This window comes from Sminthopsis crassicaudata, chromosome 2 (assembly GCF_048593235.1).
Source record: "Sminthopsis crassicaudata isolate SCR6 chromosome 2, ASM4859323v1, whole genome shotgun sequence".
Lineage (NCBI taxonomy): Eukaryota > Metazoa > Chordata > Mammalia > Dasyuromorphia > Dasyuridae > Sminthopsis > Sminthopsis crassicaudata.
This window is the reverse complement of record NC_133618.1, coordinates 146,861,275-146,884,091: the sequence shown is the minus strand read 5'-3', so window position 1 is coordinate 146,884,091 and position 22,817 is coordinate 146,861,275. Positions and strand designations below refer to the sequence as shown.

At 39.3% G+C, this 22,817-nt stretch overlaps 1 protein-coding gene and 1 long non-coding RNA gene across 5 annotated transcripts in view; one reads left to right on the top strand and one right to left on the bottom strand.

Moving 5' to 3' along the window:
• Positions 1-3,079: 3,079 nt before the first annotated feature.
• Positions 3,080-20,956, bottom strand: LOC141555030 (uncharacterized). The gene is made up of 3 exons (XR_012486052.1): positions 20,781-20,956; positions 19,514-20,347; positions 3,080-7,345 (listed from the first exon to the last, which is right to left on the bottom strand). It is a non-coding gene; the product is annotated as an uncharacterized LOC141555030 (long non-coding RNA).
• EXTL3 (exostosin like glycosyltransferase 3) overlaps positions 18,738-22,817 on the top strand; it is a 90,058-nt gene continuing 85,978 nt past the window's right edge. The window contains exon 1 of one of the 4 annotated variants that reach the window (XM_074287572.1): positions 18,738-18,824. The gene's annotated coding sequence lies outside the window, so the exon portion shown is untranslated. Of the gene's footprint in view, positions 18,825-18,871; positions 19,030-20,008; positions 20,144-22,817 lie in introns of those variants that run through there. The other 3 variants (XM_074287573.1, XM_074287574.1, XM_074287575.1) reach the window with 3 other exon arrangements.

Here is a 22,817-nt window from a genome sequence, read left to right as displayed (position 1 = left end):
TTTGACTGAAAAAGATCTGGGGAGTTATTAGACTTTAAATTCAATATGAATCCCTGGTGCAATATGGATCAGGGTTCAGAATATTGGATTCTGTTTGGGTGCCACATTCTAGGAAGAATACTGATGATAAGAGCAGGATGAGGTACCATGTTTTGATAATGTATTTCAATATACTTGGTTCTTTTATAATTATATGTATTTTATATCAAGTATTTTAAAAAATTCTTAGAAGAAGCCCATAGGCTAACCACACTTCCAAATGGGTCTATGACACCAAAAAGGTTAAGAACTCCTGTTCTAGATTATGCTATATAAAAATGGCTTGAAGGAATTTGGAGTGTTTATCCTGGAAAAAAGGGGAAGAGGCAGGGAAATGGGGAAGGACACTGGCTATCTGTCTTCAAATATTTGAAGGTCTGTAAAATGGAAAAAGGACTAAATCTGTTCTGCTTGGACCCTGAAGGCTGAACTAAGTAAGAGCAGTAGGTAGAAATATCTGAGGCAAACTTGATGTCAACAAAAATTTCCTAACAATTAGATTTATATCAAAGTAGCTGCAGCCTCAGTATATATGGAGTCTCCTTTCACTGGAAGTCTTTGAACAAAAAAAAAAAAAAAAAAAAAGATAACTTTTGGGATATCTTGTGGAAAAGATTTTTGTTCAGGTATGTGTAACATTTCATGGCATTAAGGTCCCTTCCAAATTAGATGTTAATTTTTTTAATGAGTAATTTTGTAAATGTACCCTTTGCCCTTTCCCACTCTACTTTCTTTTTCCAACTTTATTTCAACTAGTTGTGTTGTTTTTTTTGTTTGTTTTTACTCTAGGTCACCACAAGTTGTCCCAAATAAGGAGGCAATGAAGCTGAGTTATAAAGATAAGAAGGTACATGTACTACTGATGGGGTATGAGCGTGCAGATACATTGAACTCCAAAAAACCTATAGGTGTTTCAGGACTTTCCCTGTATAATCCACCAAATGTTGAGGAGCAAGATTGGATCTCAAAAATATATTGGGATTTTGGGGCCAGTGTCACAAGGTATCTCAAAAGAATTTGTAGGCTTAGACCATCTCCAAATCAAGAGGCAAAGATTTTATTATTAGTTGTTAAGTTCCAAAAGGAAGTTAGCCATTAATGACAGGGAAGATGACATTAAGGTAGGCTTAAGTCCTAATGAAGTTAGTAGGGGATTATGCCATTGACTGGCAGGTTAACCCTAAAATAGTTAGCCATTGTGCCACTTAGAAAGTAGACTACCCTAAGCAGGTACAGACTGCCATAAAAGTCCACTTTAGGTTATCAAAAGGCCTAATTAAGATTCTATCAATGCTTTTCCCTGCTTGCCTCTTGGAGGCATCTGGACAGTAAAATTCAAGGTTTCTCCCAATAATGCTACTCCCTGCTACCAAGGATTGGGGCCTTCTTCACCCTCATCACTACTATAATCCCTCTGTTTGATAATTGGACTTTCATTTTGGTAGAACATGGCTACAGGCATCTCTTCTAGTCAAGTTGCTTTTGTTTACTTCTCCGTTCTTGGTTTGTGCATGTCTAGGGAAGTTGGACTATGCTGCAAGATTCTTGGGCAGAGAACACTGACAGATTTGGCATTGATGAGCTTATGTCATATGCCTGACCACGCCTTTTAGTCCTTCCCTCTTGTCTTAGATGTGCCGAAGTCAGAGTTGGCAGGATTGTCAGGTGCTTACTCCTATGAAACTCATCTGGTGACATAGGAAAGGAGGAGGCGTTGCTAAAAATGTCCTTTTCTTCTTTCAAGTTAAACCAACAAGCATTTACTAAATGCTTATTTTGTGCCCAGCATTATACTAAATGCTGGGGATGCAAATACAAACAAAAGGACAGTCCCTACTATCTAGTAGCTGAGTTGCTAAGAGGGAATAAAATAATTAAGGGAGCTGCAAAGGGGAGAGGGAAAACATTCACCTTGAGGATGATAGTAGAAAGAACATGACTGATAATGAGCCTTTCTAAAAATGGAGGGTTCACTAAGAGGGAAATGGGACTAAAAGGTCAGTAGGAGAAGGCAGCTGAATCATGGTGGGAAAGTATGTCTGTAGTTCTCTGCCACCATTTTTTTCCTATTTTTGGAGGGGAGGGGAGAGGTTGGGGAGCAATGGGGTCAAGTGACTTGCCTAGGGTCACACAGCTAGTGAGTAAGACACTCCTGACTCCAGGGCTGGTGCTCTATCCACTGGGTCACCTAGCTGATCCCTGAAGTTCCTATCATGAGATAGCCTATGTCAGTGTAGCTTTTTCATTTACCATTGGCATGGAGGTCGAGCAAGTTATAGGGTTGGGTGATTAAGATTTAGATGATTGTGTACTTTGATTATGATTTAAATATCAAGGTAGATGGACTATCTAGCTCAATTATGTCTAGTTTAGTGTCACCTTCTGGGACTTCTATTTGGCTCATAAAAAGTGCCTTCATATGGAACCACATAGCACAACCTTTCATCTCTCTTCATTATGTCTGTATTGGAAAAAATTGTAAGAGATAACCAAGATAGCATTTGTAATCATGCTGGGATGAAAAATGTCTATGAATCTGAGCTAGAAATTGGAAGGTTAATAAATCATCTTCAAGTTACACTAAACTTTTTCTTAAATATCACAGAATATTAAGAGTTGGAGAGGACCCCAGGGTCCATTTAGTCAAATTGACACCTGAAAAAGAATCCCCAATGCAACACAAAAACATGAACAGTGAATAACTGCTCTGATTGGCTATTTTCTTCCTGTTGAGGAGCTCTTCCCAAACCTTCTGGGGAGATCCCTGCTGACAAGCACAGCAAGTTTCCAGAAGGGAAATTACACCAAAAAACCTTCCTCCTCCTTCCTTTCAACTGAAGGAAGAAACTGAAAGGGGAATTTTCCTCAAGGGGAGAAATTTGCCAGTAAATATGATAATATTGTACTTTTATGCTCTGAATTCCTTATAGACTTTGTAGTATTTTGCATATATTACCCAAGGCACTAAGTTAGGTTACTTATGTGATAAAGAATTTCTATAAAACCCATTTAGGTACTTCAGGTAATCAAGGAGATCATGTTGCCAAACTATGAGGCCTCTTTATTATTATTATTTTTTGTATAAATTTTTTAATCATTTTAAACTTAAAAATACAAAAGGAAAAAAAGAGAAAAAAGGCCATTTACACATACACAGCAGAACATAAAAGAAGATTCATTGTAAAACAATAACATTCCATTTCAAGAAAACCTATGTAATAAATATTATACATTGTTTTCAGAGATTTTTTTTTCTTCCCTCTAGGGTTTCTTTTGTTTTCTAATGTGTACTTTTAACTTTTTTCTCTCTTCTCTCTCCTCCCCCATGTTCTAGAGAAGTCTACAATTAAATATGAATATAAGTACATACATCTATAAGCATACATATATGTACATATACATATATGTATAACTGCACTATACATGGTTATATTTTTCATTTCTTTTTCTAGAGGTAGATAGCATCTTCTTTTATAGGTCCAAGTCTTTCCATATTTTTCTAAATCAGCCAACTCATTATTTCTTATATCACAGCAATATTTCAACACAATCATATCCTATTTGAGAGACTGTCTATGAACACTCTATCCCTCTCCTCAATTTTCTGCTTTCCTTCTATTCTTAAGCTACACTAATTTTATTAGAAGCCTTTATTTTAAAATGCTTGGAATTATCCATTTTACACTTCATCAAAGGTCTTACCTTATAACATAGCTTAAAGTCTGATCCTGCTGAATCTTATGAGGCCTCTTTAAAATAATTTTGTTGAGGGCAGCTAGATGGTGTATGGTGTGATGGATAGAGTGCTGACTCTGAAGACAGGATGATGAGTTCAAATCTGGCCTCAGACACCCTGGGCAAGTCATTTAATAATTCCAATTGCCTCACTAAAAATGACTGTTTTGTTCGAAGTAAGTAGATTTCTTTGAAATATATAGTCCTATATGTTTAAAAAATATATATATAGTAACTATTTTTGTGGTGGCACAAAGAATTGGAAACTGAGAAAATACTATCAACTATGGAATGACTAAACAAATTCTGATATACAGATATACAAATTTTAAAAAAAGCATAATTGCAGCTTAAGAAATGATGAAGAGGATGATTCCAGAAAAATTTGGGAAGATTTGTATGAACTGATACATAATAAAGTGAGCAGAATCAAGAGAACAATAAAAACAAACAACTTTGAAAGATTTAAGAACTCTGATCAATGCATTAACTAATTATTTTTCCAGAAGACCAATGATGAAATATGTTAGTCACCTGCTGACAAAGAGGTAATTAACTCAGGATGTATATTGAGACATAATTTGTGAACATGGCTAATGTGGGAATTTGTTTTGCTTGACTATGTATATTTGCTTCAAAGGTCTTGTTTTGTTTTTCTTAATTCCAGTAGAAGGAAGGAAAGTAGGAGGAAAAAAAATTTTTATTAATAGAAAAAATTAAGACAAAAATTTAAAAGTAGACAGCCTTTTGTTTTCAGGTAATCTGCTCATTCCCACCAATCCTCTTTGCTTGCTTTTCAGTTGTGCTGAGGCTAGTTGCTTTTCCCTCCCTCCACTCCTACACTTTTGCCAAATCCATGTTTTATAAGTAGCTTCTGGGCATAAATGCCTAAAAAAATGATGAGCCACATATGAATTAGTCAAGCTAACTAAGCAGCACAGGTCATACATTCATTGCAAGGAAGAAGGAAATTTTCCAGAAAATGACTTTGATCATCATTGCTCAAGTTGTGATTTCTATACTATGGTTAGAGTTCACCAGCACTTGCCCTCTGGCTGTTTGACAGTACTCCTGGGATATTATTCCCTGGTATTTTAGTCCTCACAGAGCAGAAAGCTTGTGCTATACAAGGCGGAGCCCCTCTAACATTTCTGTATCCTTCAGAGCCCTCAAACAAAATCAGAAAGCTTTTACAATCAATATGGAAGGATTGGTAAACTTTAATTATAGCTGTGACTGGAGTTATCCTGAGGTGTTTAAAACAGAGGTGTATGAAACAAAATTGAAGCAAATAAACAGAAGATATTTTCCTTCTAGAAACAAGGAGCCCCAAGAAAATTTCTTTAAAGAGCTATAGAAATTTATGCAAGCAGTCTGGAATTGGTGCATAATATCTGCCCATCCTCATAAAGATGCAGCCACAATGTTTGACAAAAGCATGAGAAAATAACCTAATTCTTTAATAATGCTACATTTCAAAAAATCCTTACAATGGCTAATATGAACATGTTTTGCATGACTGCACATCTATAAACTATATTAAATTGCTTGCTTCTCAAAGAGGGGGAGGAGAGAGAAGGAGGTAGAGAATATGGAAATCAAAACTTAAAAAATTTAAAAAATTTTGTTTAAATTTAATTGAAAAATGTTGTGAAAAATGTTAGTACCCTGGATATCTTAGAATCAGCCAGAGTCAGGATAACCAAAAGTCTTCATTCCTCATCTTTTGGAGTCGCCCTCAGGGGATTAGATATAGGAATCTCCACACTTCCTTTCTCTCTCTCAACCACCAAAGAATGAGCCTGCTTGTCCTACTCCACTCTCTGATTTCTCTTCCCCTTCTTTGTCCACACCCACCAATCTAGCCAACACAGAGTTGAGTAGGGTCATCCTCCAAGCATATGTTAATAGAGAATTGTCCAATTGGTAATTAGCATTAAGTGCTAGATTATCTTGCCTTAAGTGCATCTGCTCAGTTCTAGCCCTTTACATCTCCTGCTTTCTTTTGTTTTAGAACACAGGTGGTCACACCATCCCTGACTTCTCAGGAAAGGAGTTGAAAATACTGAAAAGGAGGTGATCATGCCCCTCCTGACATCTCAGGAAGGGAGATGAAAAGCACCAAAGGGAAGAGGGGATTGCTATCGGGTTTTTGGGCTGAAGGGTCTCATTAGAAACAGGTATGCACAAGCCCATCAGCATGGGAGGTACTACACAAGCAGATACCAATAACGCACAGGCTATTAATGATGACTCTCCCCACAGTCAGTGCAGGCTCGATGAAGTGTAACAAACATTAATTGTACATGCAAGTAGTGATATAACAAGCAATATAAATCAACATGGTCTTATAAAAGATTTCCAGAAGTTTTAGAAGAAGGGTATGTAAACATCAGTCACACATATGCCTCCTTCAGCAGCCAAGAGATAGTCCAAAACCAATCAATCGTCCATTCCTTCACATGTCAGGGAATCCAATGATCCCCACAAGTTTTTGAAGTCCCGCAACATTCTTTTTATATGTTAAGGAATCCAATGATTCCTACAGGTTTTGAAGTCCTGTAACAGTCTTATGTCTCAGAGAATCCAATGATTCCTGAGGGTTTTCAAGTCCTACAATAGTTTTATGATTCTCAGAAAACCCAATGATTCCTGAGGGTTTTTAAGTCCAACAATTTTTGGTGTCCATGAGTCAAACACCATAACTGCCATGCTCTTTCAGTGGTGGACACAGTCAGCAACTAAACCACCGGATGTTTCTTGGGTCTTCTCCTTCCTTTCAAGGGTCTGCTCTGTCTCTCTCCAAAGGACAAGGCGAATACGGCTCATCGGCACCCATCTGATTCCTACTCCATCTGTAGAGATACAAGCAAACCCTCTTCCCCCAGGCAGTTAACCTATCTGGTCCCTTCCATTCACCACTTTCTGGGTCTCTCCACATTACCTGGTGATTATCTAAAGACAGAAGAGCTGCTCGCACTGGACACTGCCCTTCCAGTATGTTATAAAACCTGTCTGCCGGAGCCAGTGCATCTTTGTCAAAGATTAAGAAGTATAAAATAGTGATTTTTCATTTTATATGTGAAAATAGATTGTCTTTCATGAAGAAATATACAATGCAATACAAAAAAAAATTTATTGAAATCCTACCATGTGCTAGGTGCTGTGCACTAGGTACTTTTGACCTGTGGTTTTAATTTATGATATTGTTGGCTATACCTCATCCTTTTTCAGGGATGTTCATCTACCTTTTGTGTGGATCTTTCCCCCATTTCTCACCAGTGATTCCGAGACATCCACAATGGCCACAACTTGTTAAAGTCTTGGCCAAATCAGATTGAGAGCAACTAACAGATCTCTTACCCATCGGTGAATTAGAAGGATGTCAACCTCAAGCATGTGAAGACTTTCCCTTGTGGAATGGGCAGATGAGGACAATTTGTTCCAATGGCCATGAAAGTTACTGAAGCAGTCACTGTGAAATTCTTAGAGTATTGTCAGACATCTAAGACCCCAAGATCATCCACTTTAGGCTGGGCCATCACCAATCATCTTGACTTTTGCCTTGCCACTGGAAGAGAAAGTGAAGCTGATGACTTTGTTCAACTCTGTTTCACTTAAGTTCAATTCACACATGAACCAAGACATCATCTATAATGTCATTGGTCCTCTTCAAAAACAAAGAACAAATAATTGTGTTGACTATGACAGTAAGAAGGTATTTCTGTGGTCATGGAACAGAATGAAACTATATGACCTATTTGGTGACTGAATAGATTACATGATTATCATAGATATTTATACCATTTTTATTTGTAATGCTTTTGGCACTGCAGTTGGCTCGTGATAATTGTTATAATTATTATAATTAATCATATACTTCATATAGAAATAATATACTTGAATTATATAGTACTCTTACTCAATTTTTGATGTGTTTTTATGCATATAAATTAACTCATTTGAACCTAACAACAGTCCTTTGAGGTAAAGGTCGTACAAGTATTAACCTCATTTTATAGATGAATAAACTGAAGTTCAGAGATTTTATGCTACTTGTCTAGAATCACATAACTTAGCATTAGGCTTTCTTTATATAAGCTAGTACATTTCTGGGACTAATTTTTGAGCAAAATTAAAGAACAGAGAAAATTTTTTCTAAAAATAATATTTTTGCCATGGATTAATAGATATATTTTCTGTTTGAAAAGAAATTATATATTTTTATAGTATGTATAGTTATGTTTCCACATATATAGAATTTTTACATATTAAATCAGAAAATATTGACAAGTTATATTGATTTCAGTTAGTATAATCATTTGGCAAATTTTCATTGTTTCTTTAAAAGTAATAGAAATTTATTGCATGATTAATTGGTATATTCAAGAACTTCTAAGAAAAACAAAACTGGGCCTTTAAGGTGTAACATCTGTAGGCAGTTCTGTGACTTTAAAAGTATTATTTTTTTCAAATCATTCTCCAATAAATAAATAGTCAATATCAGATTGTTTGCTGTCTTGTGGAAGGGGAGATAGCTAAGGGAGGGAAGTTGAAAAAAATCTCAAACTCAAAATCTTTTAAAAAATTAATGTTAAAAAATACTATCTTTGGGACAACTAATTGGTGTAGGAAATAGAGCACCAGCCCTGAAGTCAGGAGGACTTGAGTTCAAATGTGATCTCAGACACTTAATACTTCCTGGATAGATAACCCTGGGCAAGTCACTTAACTCCAATTGCCTCAGCCAAAAAACAAAACAAAACAAAACAAAAAACAACCCAACAAAAAACCAAAACAACAACAACAAAAACAATCCAACTATTTTTACATGTAATTGAAAAATAAACTACTATTCAGAAAAATAATTTTTAAAAATGGCAAAAGGATGTCAATAATGTTGAAGAAAAAATATTAACATTATACTCTGTGTTTTAGGTATAAGTCTTCCAGAAGTAATTTTTGTTGGTTTCACTGGTTTAATTTATTAATTTAACTTAAAAAGTGAAATATCCAATCCAGGAAAGTCCTGTCCAGAACCACCATTCCTTTTCCCCTTCTTCTCTGTCATGTATCTCGTGATCCCAAAATAATTTGAAGTAACATTTAGAGGAATCCTGAACCAGGGGATCACAATGTTTTTAACATTCTACAATACAGTCACTTACTCTTCTCTAGAACTACTTGATTTTGAATGTAATGAACTACCATTGCTTCTTAATAAATGTTGAAAGGGACAGTTTCAAAGAAATTCAGAAGACTGGTGTGAACTTAATGAGGGAAAGGAAAGGGGAAACCCCATTTCTCGGTGCATAGATAATCCCATGAGGCGCAGTGTCCCCTGTAAAATGAATTTACAGGCCCGAAAACCTAGATTGATAAATAAAAGGTTTATTGTAGGAATTTGGAAGTAAAGCTCAGTTAGAAAGACGGCAGGGCCAAAGGTGGCTGCTGGGAGGGCAGGAACCCTTACATGGCTGGAAGGATACCATGTGTTGGCTGGAAGGGCTCCTGCAAAGAGGGCATTCTGGCTCACCTCTTTTATGATGGGTGGTACCCCTAAGTTCTCGTTGGGCTTTTTAGTTAGCTCAGATCAGAAGAGGGCTGGGGGAAGCTGAGCTGAGGGTGGGGGCTGGGCCCGGATATTCTCAAAGGGACTTCAACCCCCATCAAACTGAGTCAGGGTGAAATAAGCAGAATCTGGACAAATTATATAATGATAATGTCAAGAAGAAAATAAACTTTGAAAGACTTACAAATTTTAATTAATGAAATAACCCAACACTATTCCAGAAGGCTAATGAAGAAGCAGGCTACTTATTTCTTTACAAAAAGGAAATGTTCTCAGGATCCAGAATGAGACATACATTTGTGGACATTGCTAATGTGGAAATTTGTTTTGATCACTCATATTTGTTATAAGCTATATATAAGTTATATATATATATATATATATATATATATATATACATATATATATATATACACACATAGTTTATATATGTATATATAATATGCTAAATTTTGTTTCTAGCTCTCTTTTTATTTCTATTTGTGAAGGGAGAGGTGGTGAGGACAGGGACAAGGTTTTCTCCTCAATACATCTCCTGGGGAAAAAAGGCACTGGAAGTAAGAGGGGTTGGAAAGACTTCTTGTAGAAGATAGGGTTTTCTCTGGGACTTGAAGGAAGCCAGAGGAGTCAGTAGGTGAAGATGAGAAGGGAGGGGCTTCCAAGGAACAGCCAGAGAAAATGCCCAAAGCTGAGAGATTAAGTGTCATATCAGAGATTGAGGATCCAATAAAGAATTGAAGAGACAGCTAAGTAGAGTAAAAGGAGAACACTAATGGCACCTACTTCCCAGATTTGTAAGGATAAAATGAAAGAACAGGAGTAAAGTGCTTTGCAAACCTTAAAATGCTACATAAATGCCAGCCATTCAATAATGGAACCCACCTAAAATCACTAGTTGGTTTCATAAATATGGCATTTTAAGCAATGAATGAATGGATGAATAAATAATTATTAAAAGTACCAGGCATCCTGGCTCACACTTGTAATCTCTGTCACCAGGGAGACCAAAGCCTGTAGATGGTTGTAGGTCAGGAGCTGATGTAGGGCTTAAGATGACTGGACCTCTGAATACAAATTTGACACAAACATGATGATTCTCTGGGGGCCAGTATTTACTAAGCTGCCTAAAGTGGGGAAAACCAGAGCAGGTCGAAGATCCCATGCCAATTAGTAGTGGACTCAGGCACAGGAGTAGCTACAGCATTCAATCTAGGGGAGATGAGGAGTCCTAGATTGAGACAGAAGCAGAGACACAGAGAGAGGCTCAAGGAAGGAAGAAGAGAGGAAGGGAAAGGAAGAGAGAGGGGAAGTAGTTGTAATCAGTATATTCTGTATATCCTGATTTTGCTTTCTTCACATCAAATTGCTTCACTTGTTTTACCATCTTTGTATTTTTCATATCTGTTATCTTTTAGGGTATATATATTCCATTATGATCATATATTGCAATTTGTTCAGCTATCTTTTAATTGCTGGATAGATGGATTATTCTACTCATTTGAGTAATAAATATAGCTGTTCTTCAACAATTCAATTCAGTAAACATTTGCTCTGAGCCTACTATATGCCCAGGATTGTGCTATTTCCTGAGAAAATAATGACCAAAATAGAATAATTCCTACTTTTTTTTTTTCTGAGACAACTGGGGTTAAGTTACTTGCCCAGGGTCACACAACTAGGAAGTGTTAAGATTTGAGGCCAGACTTGAATTCAGGTCCTCCTGACTTCAGGACTGGTACTAATTCCTATTCTTAAAGAGCTTAATTTTGCTGGGAGGAAACATGTACATGAATAATAAATCTATATCTATGGACATATACATACATATATACACACATTCAAGGTGATATTTTTTGTGGGAAGGAATAATAAAAAGGACCTCACATAGAAAAGTGATGCTTGAGCTAAATCTTGAAGAGAGGTCATGGCTCCAATAGATGAAGTTAAAGAGAAAGACCATTTGGAGCATGGCATGGAGACAGAAAATGGAATATTGTATTTAAAAAGCACTAACTAGACTATAGAGTCCATGAGTGGGAGTAATATAAAATCAGTCTAGAATGCCAGACTCCTAAGAGTTTAAAATGCTAGGAATTTATTTTTGATCTTAGAAATGATAAAAAGTCAATGGACTTCTAGAGCAGGGGCATGACAAGATCAGACCTGTATGTTGGAAACTAGAGAACAGACTGGAGAGGGTTGGGACTTGAGTATGAAAACCAGTTAAGAGGTCATTGCAGTAGTCTAGTTCATATATGATGAAGGACTGAATTAGGTTGGTGGTTATATGAGTGAAGAAAAAAGGGAATGGATGGGAGTGGCACTATGGAAGTGGAATATAAGACTTGACAAATGATTGAATATGTGATGTGAAAAAGAGAAAATAATTAAGAATAACCCTGAGTTTTGAACCATTGTAACTACGATGATAAGGAATATAAAAGAGTTATGGTTATAGATGGTTGGGAGGAAAATGAGATCTGTTTGGAATATTTTAAGTTGAGGTACTTATCCCCATACAACTGGATTTTAGGCATTTCAGGATGTGGAACTAAGTTTGGTAGAGATATGAGGGATACAATCTTCCTCTGTAGACTTAGGAATAATTGAATCCATGAGAATTGATGAGAACACTGATAGAGTAAAGAGAAAAATGAAGGTTTAGGACACAATTTTGGGAGCATCCATGAAAAAAAAGATGACAATAATAATGATGATCCAGCAAGAGAGATTGAGGAAGGGGTCAGACAAATAAGAAGTTTACTGGGAGATAATAGTATCACAAAAATGCAAAGGGAAAAAGATGTTCAAAAGTCTCAAATGGTGCCCAAAAGGCCAAGAAGAGTTAGAACTGAGGGAAAGTCTTTAGATTTAGCAGGTAAGGGATCATTTGTTTTCACTGAAATGAAATGATCAATTTCATTTATGCAATAGGGTCCTAAAACAGATTGGGAATTATAGAGAAGCAAATGGGAAGTGAGGAAATTGAGGAAAAAGACTATAGATAATCTTTGAATTTGAAGGGAGTTTGAAAGGGAGTGTGTGTGTATATATATATATATATATATATATATATATATATATATATATATATATATATATATATAGAGAGAGAGAGAGAGAGAGAGAGAGAGAGAGAGAGAGAGAGAGAGAGAGAGAGAGAGAGAGAGGGGGGGGGGGGAGAATGATTGCTTAGGAAAATGGGGCAGCAGGGAAGGAGCCAATGAATAAAGATATTAAAGATTTAAAGATAAGATAAAGGAGATGATCAATAAATATTAGAACAGACAAAACAAATAAAAAACAAACAACTTTTAATTATGTCTTTAGCCTCTGGTTCTAAAAAGAAAACTGAGTTACATACTCATACAAAAATTTTGTAACTCATTGCTTTGAAAAAAGATTGCATAAATCTGGAGTTCTGCTAACAGTATGATATGTGTCTATCTTTAAACAGTTTGAACAACATTAAATTTTGTTTTTAATTGGCTTTGCCAATATGAAAATAAATGTTGAGCAACACCCTTGTGACATATGGACAAGAATTGTGCAATATGTATGGGCAGGCATGTGTGGGTTGCAGTTTTTATCTTTGGAGGGAATGTGAAAGTTGATGAGGTCAATTAATCAAGAAATGTTTATTAAATACCTTCTATGTGCCAAACACTATCCTATATGCCAGAGATACAAATATAAAAGTGAGACAACTATCATTAAAGAGGTTATATTTCTTGAATAAGATACTCCATCTCCCAACTGTGTACATTTTCAATGGTCATCCCCTGTGCTTTGAATTTTCTCCTTCCTTACCTCTCCTTCCTGGCTTTCTTCAAATCTAGACTAAAATCTGACCTGCAAGAAATCTTTCCAGGTTCCCCTTAATTTTAGTGCTTTTCCTCTGAACTTATCTCCCTCCAATTTATCCTATATATGTCTTGTTTGCTCATAATTGTTTGCATGTCTTCTGGGAACTCTTTGAAGATAGAAACTGTTTTTAACCTTTCTTTGTATTTCCAGTACTTAGCACAATGTCTGACACATAGAAAGTGCTTAATAAATGCTTGTTGACTTTAATTGACTAGGAAGGTAAAAGCTCTTCAAAAACTTGAATACAGTTATCTTGTGGCTCTGGGTCTTTCCTCTCTAGTTTCTTCAACCTACCATGATATAATAAGGTCCATCAATATCCTTATTGTCTTTCCTCTCAGGCTACCTTTTATTTAGCCATTTTAAAATTTATTCTCTGTATATCTTTTCTTATATGCTTATATATGTAATTGCTATATACCCAGGTACATATCAGCTCCTTTGGAATAGGGATTATTTTATTTCTTGTATTTCTATCCCCAGAGCCCACCATGATACTGTAAGTTTAACAGGATTGATTGACTAGAATGTTCTCTGGTTTACCGATGTTCTTAGAGTATAGTGCCTAGAATTGAACATAATATTCTAGGTGAGGTCAGAGAAGAGCAAAATACAGGGACACTATCATGACCTTATTTGGTGTCAAAAGGTTTAAATTCAAATTCTACCTTTAGACTAAAATTTGAGATGGGGAGGCTATGCAGTAGATTTAAAAAATCAGGGAAGACCTGAGTCCAAATCTGTTCTCAGACACTTATTAATTGCTTGGTCTTGGACAAGTTATTTAACATGTTTGCCTCAGCTTCCTAAATTATAAAATAACAAAAGTACCTAATTTCCAGAACCCTTTTGAGGATCAAATGAGATAATAGCGCAATGCCAGGCACATAGTAAATGCTTAATAAATAGTTTCCTTCCTTCTTATGTATAATTTGTATGACCTAGGGTCTTAAGATCTGAACTGTAAGCAACAAAGACAGGATTGGGATCCAGTGACTTGTCTTTCAGTAAATCACTTTACAGGATCCTCAGCGATCTGTTTTCTCATCTGTAAAATAAGGGAGTTGGACCAAATAATCTTTAAGATCCTTACTAGGTTTAAAACTTATGTTCTTTATAGATTTTAGAGGGCACATGTTTAAAAATATGTATTTGCCACTAAAATATATATATATATATATATATGTATATATATTTTTTATACCAAATCTTGTTTTGAATAATTTTTTTTCTTTTTTAGGGAGAAAGACAAAAAAAATCCCCTCCAACTCTGAAATTCAGTTATTATATATATGCTATTACCGTTGAGTCTAATACTTTTGTAAAGTGATTACAGAATACTTTACAGGGTAATTTAGTATTCTTGAAACGCATTCCCTCTTCAACACTTCTCTGAATCCTTATCTTTCAAGGTTCTGCTTAGATGCATGTAAGGGCCCTTTAAATGGGCGGACACAGTGCATCGGGAGATTGAGGCCCGGAAGTAGTAATGGGTGACTCTCTCGCTGATTGGCTGTGTGTGTGACCTCACAGGCCCTATGTAAGCCCACTGCAGGCAGCAACGGCTCTCTTTAATCTCCTGCTGTTCACCCTGGCTCCTAGCCTGGGTGGCCAAGCCAAGATGGATAGCCGAAAGAGGTAAGGGTTTTGGTAGTGAACACATGGGTCTTCTGACTAGGTGTTCACCAGGGAACCAACAAGTCAGGGCATCAGTTAGGGCATTATGTGAGTAGGTATAATAAAGGCTTTTAAGATTACATGTGGTTGTTCTTGAGTGCGCTACCGGTTACTAAGCTATAGATTCAAGAGATTGTGGCCAGAGACCTTAGAAGGCCTCAGAGGAGGCGAGCCGGGTAGAGCTCACACTGCAGAGGACAGTGGTCAAAGGTACTCTGGTGGGTCTAGGACAGACTAGTAATTGTAACTGCCAGGAGAGCACGTTACAGATGCAGCTTTCTGTGAAAACTTACCTGCTTTCCAAGGTTATTAGTCTTCTTTCTTGTCTTGTATCAACCTATTTGTGTGCCTACTATATTGTCTTATTAGAAGATAAATTCCACAAAGTTTCATTTCTGACAGTATCTTCAGATCCCAGCATCCAGGATAGTTTTTTGAATGTAAGACTTTAATTCAATAGACCACGTGTTATTTGTCAGAGAGGGAGGCTGTGCTCTGAGTAGAGCAGAACTGAAGTAGCTCAAAAGAAATTAGAGATGCACAAATTTAGAAAATCCACCCCAAATGTTCACATGAACTATTTGTGCCTGACCTGTGGTAGAGAATTCCAAGCTCATATTGGTCTGATAAACCACAGTAGAACACACTGTAACTTTACTCTAATGTAGGGATGTCATTTTGGCCCTTTTTGAAAACAAAGGACAGCAACCAATCAACAACCAGCCAACTATTCCTGGAGTTTTGTATGCAGTGTAGAGCATCACATTTTAGGAAAGACATTTATAAGTTGAAAACTGTCCACAGGAAGAGGACAAGAAGGGTAAGGGACTACATATGCTATATGTGGAAATGGGGATGTTTGTCCTGGACAAGAAGACAAGTTTTCAGAAGTACAACCATTTTCAAATATTTGAAGGCCTGTCCTGTGAGGAAGGGCTTGATTTTTGCTTCGCCCCAGGAAGAGGACATAGGTACAATAATGGAAAGTTCTGTGGAGAGTCAAATTTAGGCTTGATGAATGGAAAACACTTCCCAACAATTAGAGTTGTCCAAAAGTAGAACAGGCTTCCTCAGGAAGCTGTGGGTTCCCACTCACTAGACATCCATCTTCAAGTGGAAGCTAGAGGACTATTTGTAGGGGACTTGTAGAGTGATTTTTATTTAGCTATGGATTGGCCAGGAGGTCTTTGAGTCTCCTTCAAACTCATGAGATCTGGTTATTCATGGTATGCTAGGACTGTGAGACTGAAAAGAAAAGTGACTTATTTTGCCCCTGGATGTTGATGACTCTGGAAGAAAGAGTGAAGCTGATTATTTTGTACAACACTTAAATTCAATTCCTTTACAAGTCAAGAAAGCATTCTTTGATGTCATTAGTCTTCTTTGAAAATAAAGGATGAACAACTGCTCTGAGATTTAATTCAGCTGAATTTTGAAGGGAATCATCTAACCTCAATGTTTTCTCTGCTTTCTAATACATTGGAGGCCATCCTCAATACTCAAATGAACTCAAGCAGGGCTTCCTGTTCTGATGCTTTAAAAAGCTGAAGAAATATAGTTTTGAGGTAATTAGTCATTTTATTAAAAAAAGAGGTCAGTCACACTCTCCAATGTCAAAGACCTTTCATGGCAGTGGGCTCACAGTTTAGTTTATGCTGCTCTTGGAAGAGTGGGTGTTCTTAAGAGTGGCAATCATCTCTGGTTAACTATGAGAAAATGAATTTATAATGACATGTGATTCATTCTAATGAAGGCCTTGGGACATGACTTGGACCACCCAAGACTTGGTCAAAAAGATATATCAATTTCCATATCACCTGTCGGACAAAAGGGAGAATGCACATTTCTCCAGACCTGCCTGAGTCAACACCAGAGCAGGAATCCAGCCATTCATCTGAACTTAAGAATTTCTTTTACTATCTTATCTTTGATTAGAGTGCGATTTCTGGATGAGAACGTAGAAAAGGGGGAAAAGGTCCTAATTCAATAATAAATTATTAAATACAATAGGGAAATACTCTGTAAAATGAAACAGGATGAACTTGATGTTCTCCTAGCTCCCTTTCAGCTCAAAAGCTAAGATTTTGCGATCTAGTAAGGCTTTCCTCCATACATCGGCGTGTTTTGATATGTTACAACGTTATAGTACTTAGGAAACATTGTTACTCTTGGAGTACTTGGTTTTCTCTTGCATCTGGGTTTTGTATCTATTACTCGCACATTTGGTCTAATTTAAAGCCCAATGTACTTGCTTGGTGCAGAGATTAAAGACACGCTAAGCAAAGCTCTGACTTCGGTCGGTAGGATAACCGGGTCATTAAGCTTTGGCTCCTCCTCACGGTCTCCCCTCCCCCTCCCAGACGCGTCTTCCCTTTTAGATCAGAGACTGGAATGAAATACATAAACATCCCTTCTGGGATTGGAGGTGGTTGAATTATCTCTCCAAAAACTGTATCCTTTTCCCTTTATCGGGCTAGATTGTGTACAGCTGTTCCATTTTGACTGGATTCACCCATTGTTTTTCTGAATTTGGAAATTTAGAAACTCCAAAGCTGTTCATTTACAAAAGGCAATCTGATTTTAAACAAGTCATCAGGTGATGAGTCCTCCCCTCCCCTCCCCCTCCATTTAAGACTGGGTTTATTTTTAGCCGAGGACAGCTCGGTCTGTGTGGAGAGCCTCTTCTCAGAGGTTTCCCTTCTCAGCCTCTGGCTGGCATTCCCGGGGTATTTTTGTGTGCACAAGTAGATGTCCCTGGTTCCGTCTCACTTTCTATATAGCACGTTTAAGGAACACGGTGGGAATTGAGCCCAGCTTTTTTCTTCTACAAGTCCTAGCAATATAAGAACATAGATTTAGAACTCGGGAGGGTTCGTGGGCCTACCGAGTCACATCCCCCTACTCCCATTTTACAGATAAAGAAACTAACGTACATTAAGGTCATGTGACCTCTTCTCCCCCTCCCCCCCCCCCCCCCCCCCGCCGTTCCACTGGGGTCATTAATTGAATCAGTCATTTGGAATCCTAGGACTATTCTATCCCATCTGTCCCATTCCTCAGTTCGAAGCTGAGCCCTCTCTTCCTGTGGGATATTAGTACTTATATAATGCGTTAAGATTTGACGAAGAACCTCGGGCGCAGGTGTGGCTTTCTTATTTTACCTATGAAGAACCGGAGGCGCAAAGCAGTAAGTGACTCGCCGCGCGCCCCCGACTAACGTGCGAGGCCCAATGGGAACTTCTTTGAATTCCTACAATACCGCGACCTAAAGTCAGACTCGGTGCTCGAAGGATCCTTCCCAAATCAGGAAACTGAGGAACATGTTAAGTGACTGGGACAGACCCGTTAGTGTATAAGGCCACGTTGGAACTCAGGCCTTTCTTAGTTATAACCTTATAGGAACTCGGATCTAGGTCTTGCAGGAAACGACTGAATCCAACTTCTTTGACAACTTAAGAAACTGAGGCACAATAACGTAACTTATAAAACTTGGTGAGTCCCAATTCAATAAATGTTTATTAAGTGGCTACAAAGAGCCAGGCACTGGGTTAAGCTCCCGGGAGACAAAGAGGTCAAAGGCCGTCCGTGCCCTCGGGGAGCTCACCGAACTAGAGCCTCACAATTAGGAAGTGTTAAAGCCTTCCGGTCCCAGGTTCCGCGCTCCAGCTCCCGGACCCCTTGCCTCCACGCGCCGTTTCTCCCACGCTCTCCCGGCTGGAAGCTCGCTCCAGAATCGTTCTTCCCCACCGAGACGCGGAAGGCTCGGGTCCCTCTCAGGCTCCTTCCGGAAAGTGCCGAACACCGCCTCCCTCCCCCTGGCTCGGCCGTTTCCGGCCTCGAGCACTTCGGCAAATCCCGCCGTCTCAGTCGGAAATGGCCGACGTCCGGGCTGCCGGCAGGGGGAGCGAGGGATCCGGCGCGGCCTGGGACGTAGGTAAGCGGGAGGCGGTGAGAGCCGGCTTTTGGGAACCCGAGTCTTGCGCAGGCGGCAGCGGTTCTTGTCGGGCCTGGGGATCCGGCAGAGCTCCGAGCTCCAGGCGGCGGCGGCAACGGGAATTCCCCGGCTATGGGCCAGTAGCCCCTGCTGGAGGCCCCGAATCCTCCCTCGGTCCTCGGTGACGAACTTCGGGGCGCCGAAGGTAGGGGGCGGACGGGACCATGTATTGTGCGGGGGGGGGGAGTGGAGAGCGGCGCGAGAGATCCGGGGAGCCCTAGCGGGGAGGCGGCGGCTGCTACCTCTGCTGCCGCCCGGCCCTGGCCAGCAGCCTCCTCCGGCTGGGCCTGCTCCCGAGCCTCGCGGGCCCGAGGAGCACACGGGGGGCGGACCGGCCTGCGGTGCCTTCGATCCCCGCCCACCCCTCTGAGCCCAAGTTGGGTCGTTCGAAAGGTTCCCCCTCCCCCCTCAGCCCTCGCCCTGTCCAGCTGCTAATGCTGTCCTGGAGAGCTGCCCCCACCCCCGTACTAGCGAGCAGCCTTCCTCCAGCATCCTCCCGCTGAGAGGGGGCATCGCTGGACAGCCTCCCGTGCCTCTAACGCGCATGCTGTGCCCGCTCAGCCCCGCCGCCTCCTGCCTTCCAACACCCATTCTCCCGAGCTGCTGCATTCCTGCCGGTTCTTTCCCACCTTTTTTTCTCCTTTTTGGGGGGAGGGAGCATCGGAAGCCTGACCTTCTCTCTCGGCTGAATGATGGGCATCTTTCCCACCACCACTTCCTGTCCTGGGGTCCCGGGGCTGCTCGCTTGTAACCAGGAGCTGAGCCGCTGCATGCTCTAGGGCCGGTCCCTGGGAAAGGCGGGGCTGGGGTAGAGAAGGAGTAGGAGTCAGTCAATAAACATTATGAAGCGAAGCCCCTACTGTGCGCGGAGCACGGGCGGGGGAGGCACCGAAAGGTTTTGTGGGGATTGTGTTTGTTTTGATTTTTTAGGACGGTCCCTGCTCTCTAGGAGTTCTCGGTCTAGTGGGGGTGACCACATGCAAACAATTATGTGCAAACAAGTCACACGCAGCATCAATTGAAACTGATCAACGAGGAAGGCACGGGGACTCGGAGGGCTTGCAAAAGGCTTCCTGTAGTAGATGGGGTTTTAGCGGGGACTAGAAGGAAAAGTGGGAGGAGGAGGAGGAGGAGGAGTGTCTCTCACTGTGATTGGAAAGGGGCTGCAGCAGGCTGGTGGTCACCGGAGATCTTAACCAGGCTTTCTGTTGTTCCACGGAGGATTGCAGCCCACGTTGGAAATCCGTTGCCCATTGGAGGTCAGTCAGGGACAAGGGGCTGCAGATGGACGCGGGGTACTTCTCTTTGCCGGCTCGTGTTCCCCCGTTAGATGGTAGACCAGTTCGAGTTTGGCTATTGAAAAACTGGGATTGTGGTGTTTCTGCTCTCACCTGGTCCCTGTGGTTTGTTTTGTTTTAACATTCCAGGAGATCGAGAGCCCATTTTGGGATCCTCAGATGCGCCTTTTTGTGAAAGAGAACAAATACTCAAAAGCATGTGTCCTTTCCCCCCTGCTCCCCCCCCCCTTTTAATCGGTGATGTACTTGGGAAAATTCTTCTGCCGTTCTTTTTTTCATATTGTTTTGTTTTTTCTTTACGTCCCATGTAATTTTAAAGGCTTGGCTGCCCACATTTATTTATCTCTTTGTGTGTGGAGTCCATGCTGACTATTTCTACTTTTTTCTCGAGCGATTAAATTTTGCGAAGCTTACTACATCTTGTTCCTAGTCAGATGAGCGGGGGCACCAGGGATTGAGGGGAACGATTGGTTTAGTTACTGCTCCCCTCCGTAATAGATCTTTATTTAGCACTCACTAAAAAGGACCTTGAAGAAGGTCTTGTCTTTTTATTTTATAAATAAGAAAATTGAGTCCTATAGAGGGGGCATTGACTTACCTAGAGTTAGAGAAAGCTGGGAGCTCTTAAGATCAGAACCTCTATCTTGACTCTCAGTTTAGTTCTTTCTGCTATATTATGCGTCTCATTGGAGAGCTTTCCTCAATCACACCAATGCAGCAGTGGTGCTTCAGTACAATAGAAGAATCTTCAGGTACCAGCACCCTCTGCTTTGGTCAGAGCACTTCCTGTTACAGCCAACCCACCCCCGGTGACCACCATCTCATTTAAGAATTCTGAGTCAGTCAGATATCCAAAAAATCTAGCATTGTTCATAGAGAATTGAAATATAGTCTTTTTTCAAGGAGAGATTGAGATATTAATGTTAGAAGGGATCTTAAAAATCATCTAGGCCAGTCCCTTTGTCTTGAGGGGTGGAGGGAGGAGAGGACTTACCTATTGTCACAAGTTAGTAGAACTGCTTGGTTATCGCCCCTTCCTCAGCCTAGGTGACAAGGCTCTCTCCAGGAGGTGGGAGACGCATATTCTTGGGCTGCCAGGTTAGAATTCTGTTTTCCCAAAGAAACATTGTTATATGTGGTAGGGAGATTCTTTATAGTAAGAGTTCACTATTATAAATGCTTTACAGTTTTTTTTAACTGATTTTCTCATCTAACCTTTCCAGGGTAGACACAGTAAGTACTTGTTTTCGTTTTGAGTCTCATTTGAGATTGTTTATAAAGTGTGTTAAAAAAATCTTAAAGTGCTGTAGAAATGTAATGTTTGTTTTCTAATTGGCTCTTAGGGGGTTAAATCTCTTGCCCACCTTCACCTAGTAAGTGGAATAGCCAGAAGTAGAATCAAGGTCTTGTCATGGCAAGTCTAGTGCTATTTCTACATGCTACACCCTCTTATGTTGCTTTTATTATTCTGTAATAATTTTGGTGCCATAATTCAGTTAGATAATTTTTTTCTTTCCAAATATTTATTGATGCTCTTTCCCTTTTTAAAAAAAAAAATTGTTCCTTTCCTCCAATTGAATTCTTCCTTGTAACAAATGAGCATAGTTAAGCAAAACAAATTTGTAACTTTGCCCATGTCTGAAAATTATTGGTACAGTTTGACATGTTCTTTCATGCAAATGTTTTTTAAGAGAAAAGCAGGTGACGTGAAATGTGTTTGTGTTTTTGACTACCATTTTTGTCTTTTCTGTTTTCCTACGGTTTGCAGAGAGCCAAAAAGATCTCAACAGGCTGGAACAATAGACAGAATCTTACCAGAAAAAATTTAATAGGGATACCATCAACTACACAGTTAACGGATAAGAACAATAAAGCTAGGAAACAACAGTTTACATGAGAAAGATCTGACAACTATGTGACATAACATCCAAAAAAGCTAATGAGATCTTAGGCTGCATTCATAAGAGCAGTGTATATATGATAAGGTAAATTAAAGTCAATATATTGTTAGATATGAGTACTACATTTTAGACAAAATATTGACCAGCTTGAACAAGGCCAGGGGATCATAGGATTATGGATTTGGAGCTTTAGGGTACCTTGGAGGATATCTTATTCAATTCTCTCATTTTACAGAGAGAGAACTGAGGCTCAGAAAGAAATGACCTGTCCAAAGTCACACCGAGTCTAAGCTGTGATTTAAACCTAAGTCCTTTAATTTCAAATCCATCCATTTACTGTACCAAATAAAAAATCCTTCCAGCAGGATTAGATTTTTGTGAGGGAATGGAGGGAAAAGGGAAGGTGAAACTTTTTATTCTAAACTTAAATACTAAGAAAGGAACATTTGTATACAGACAGCAGAACACAAACAAAAAAGATTCTGTATGAAACTGCATCTCCATTTCTTACTGCTTGCTTTTTTTTTTTTTAAGTGTGTGTATGTGCATGAGTACAATTTCAAAAATTGCCTTGTTTGTACTTTTTTTTGAACTCCCTCTATTCTCTTCTGTGCATTTCAAAAAATATGTTCTTTATAGTTTTTCCTAAAGCATTGCTATTGCTTCCCCCCATACTCACTTAAAAATGTTAGTAAAAAGAAAGAAAAACCCATGTGAAAAATAAGCTGTCCATT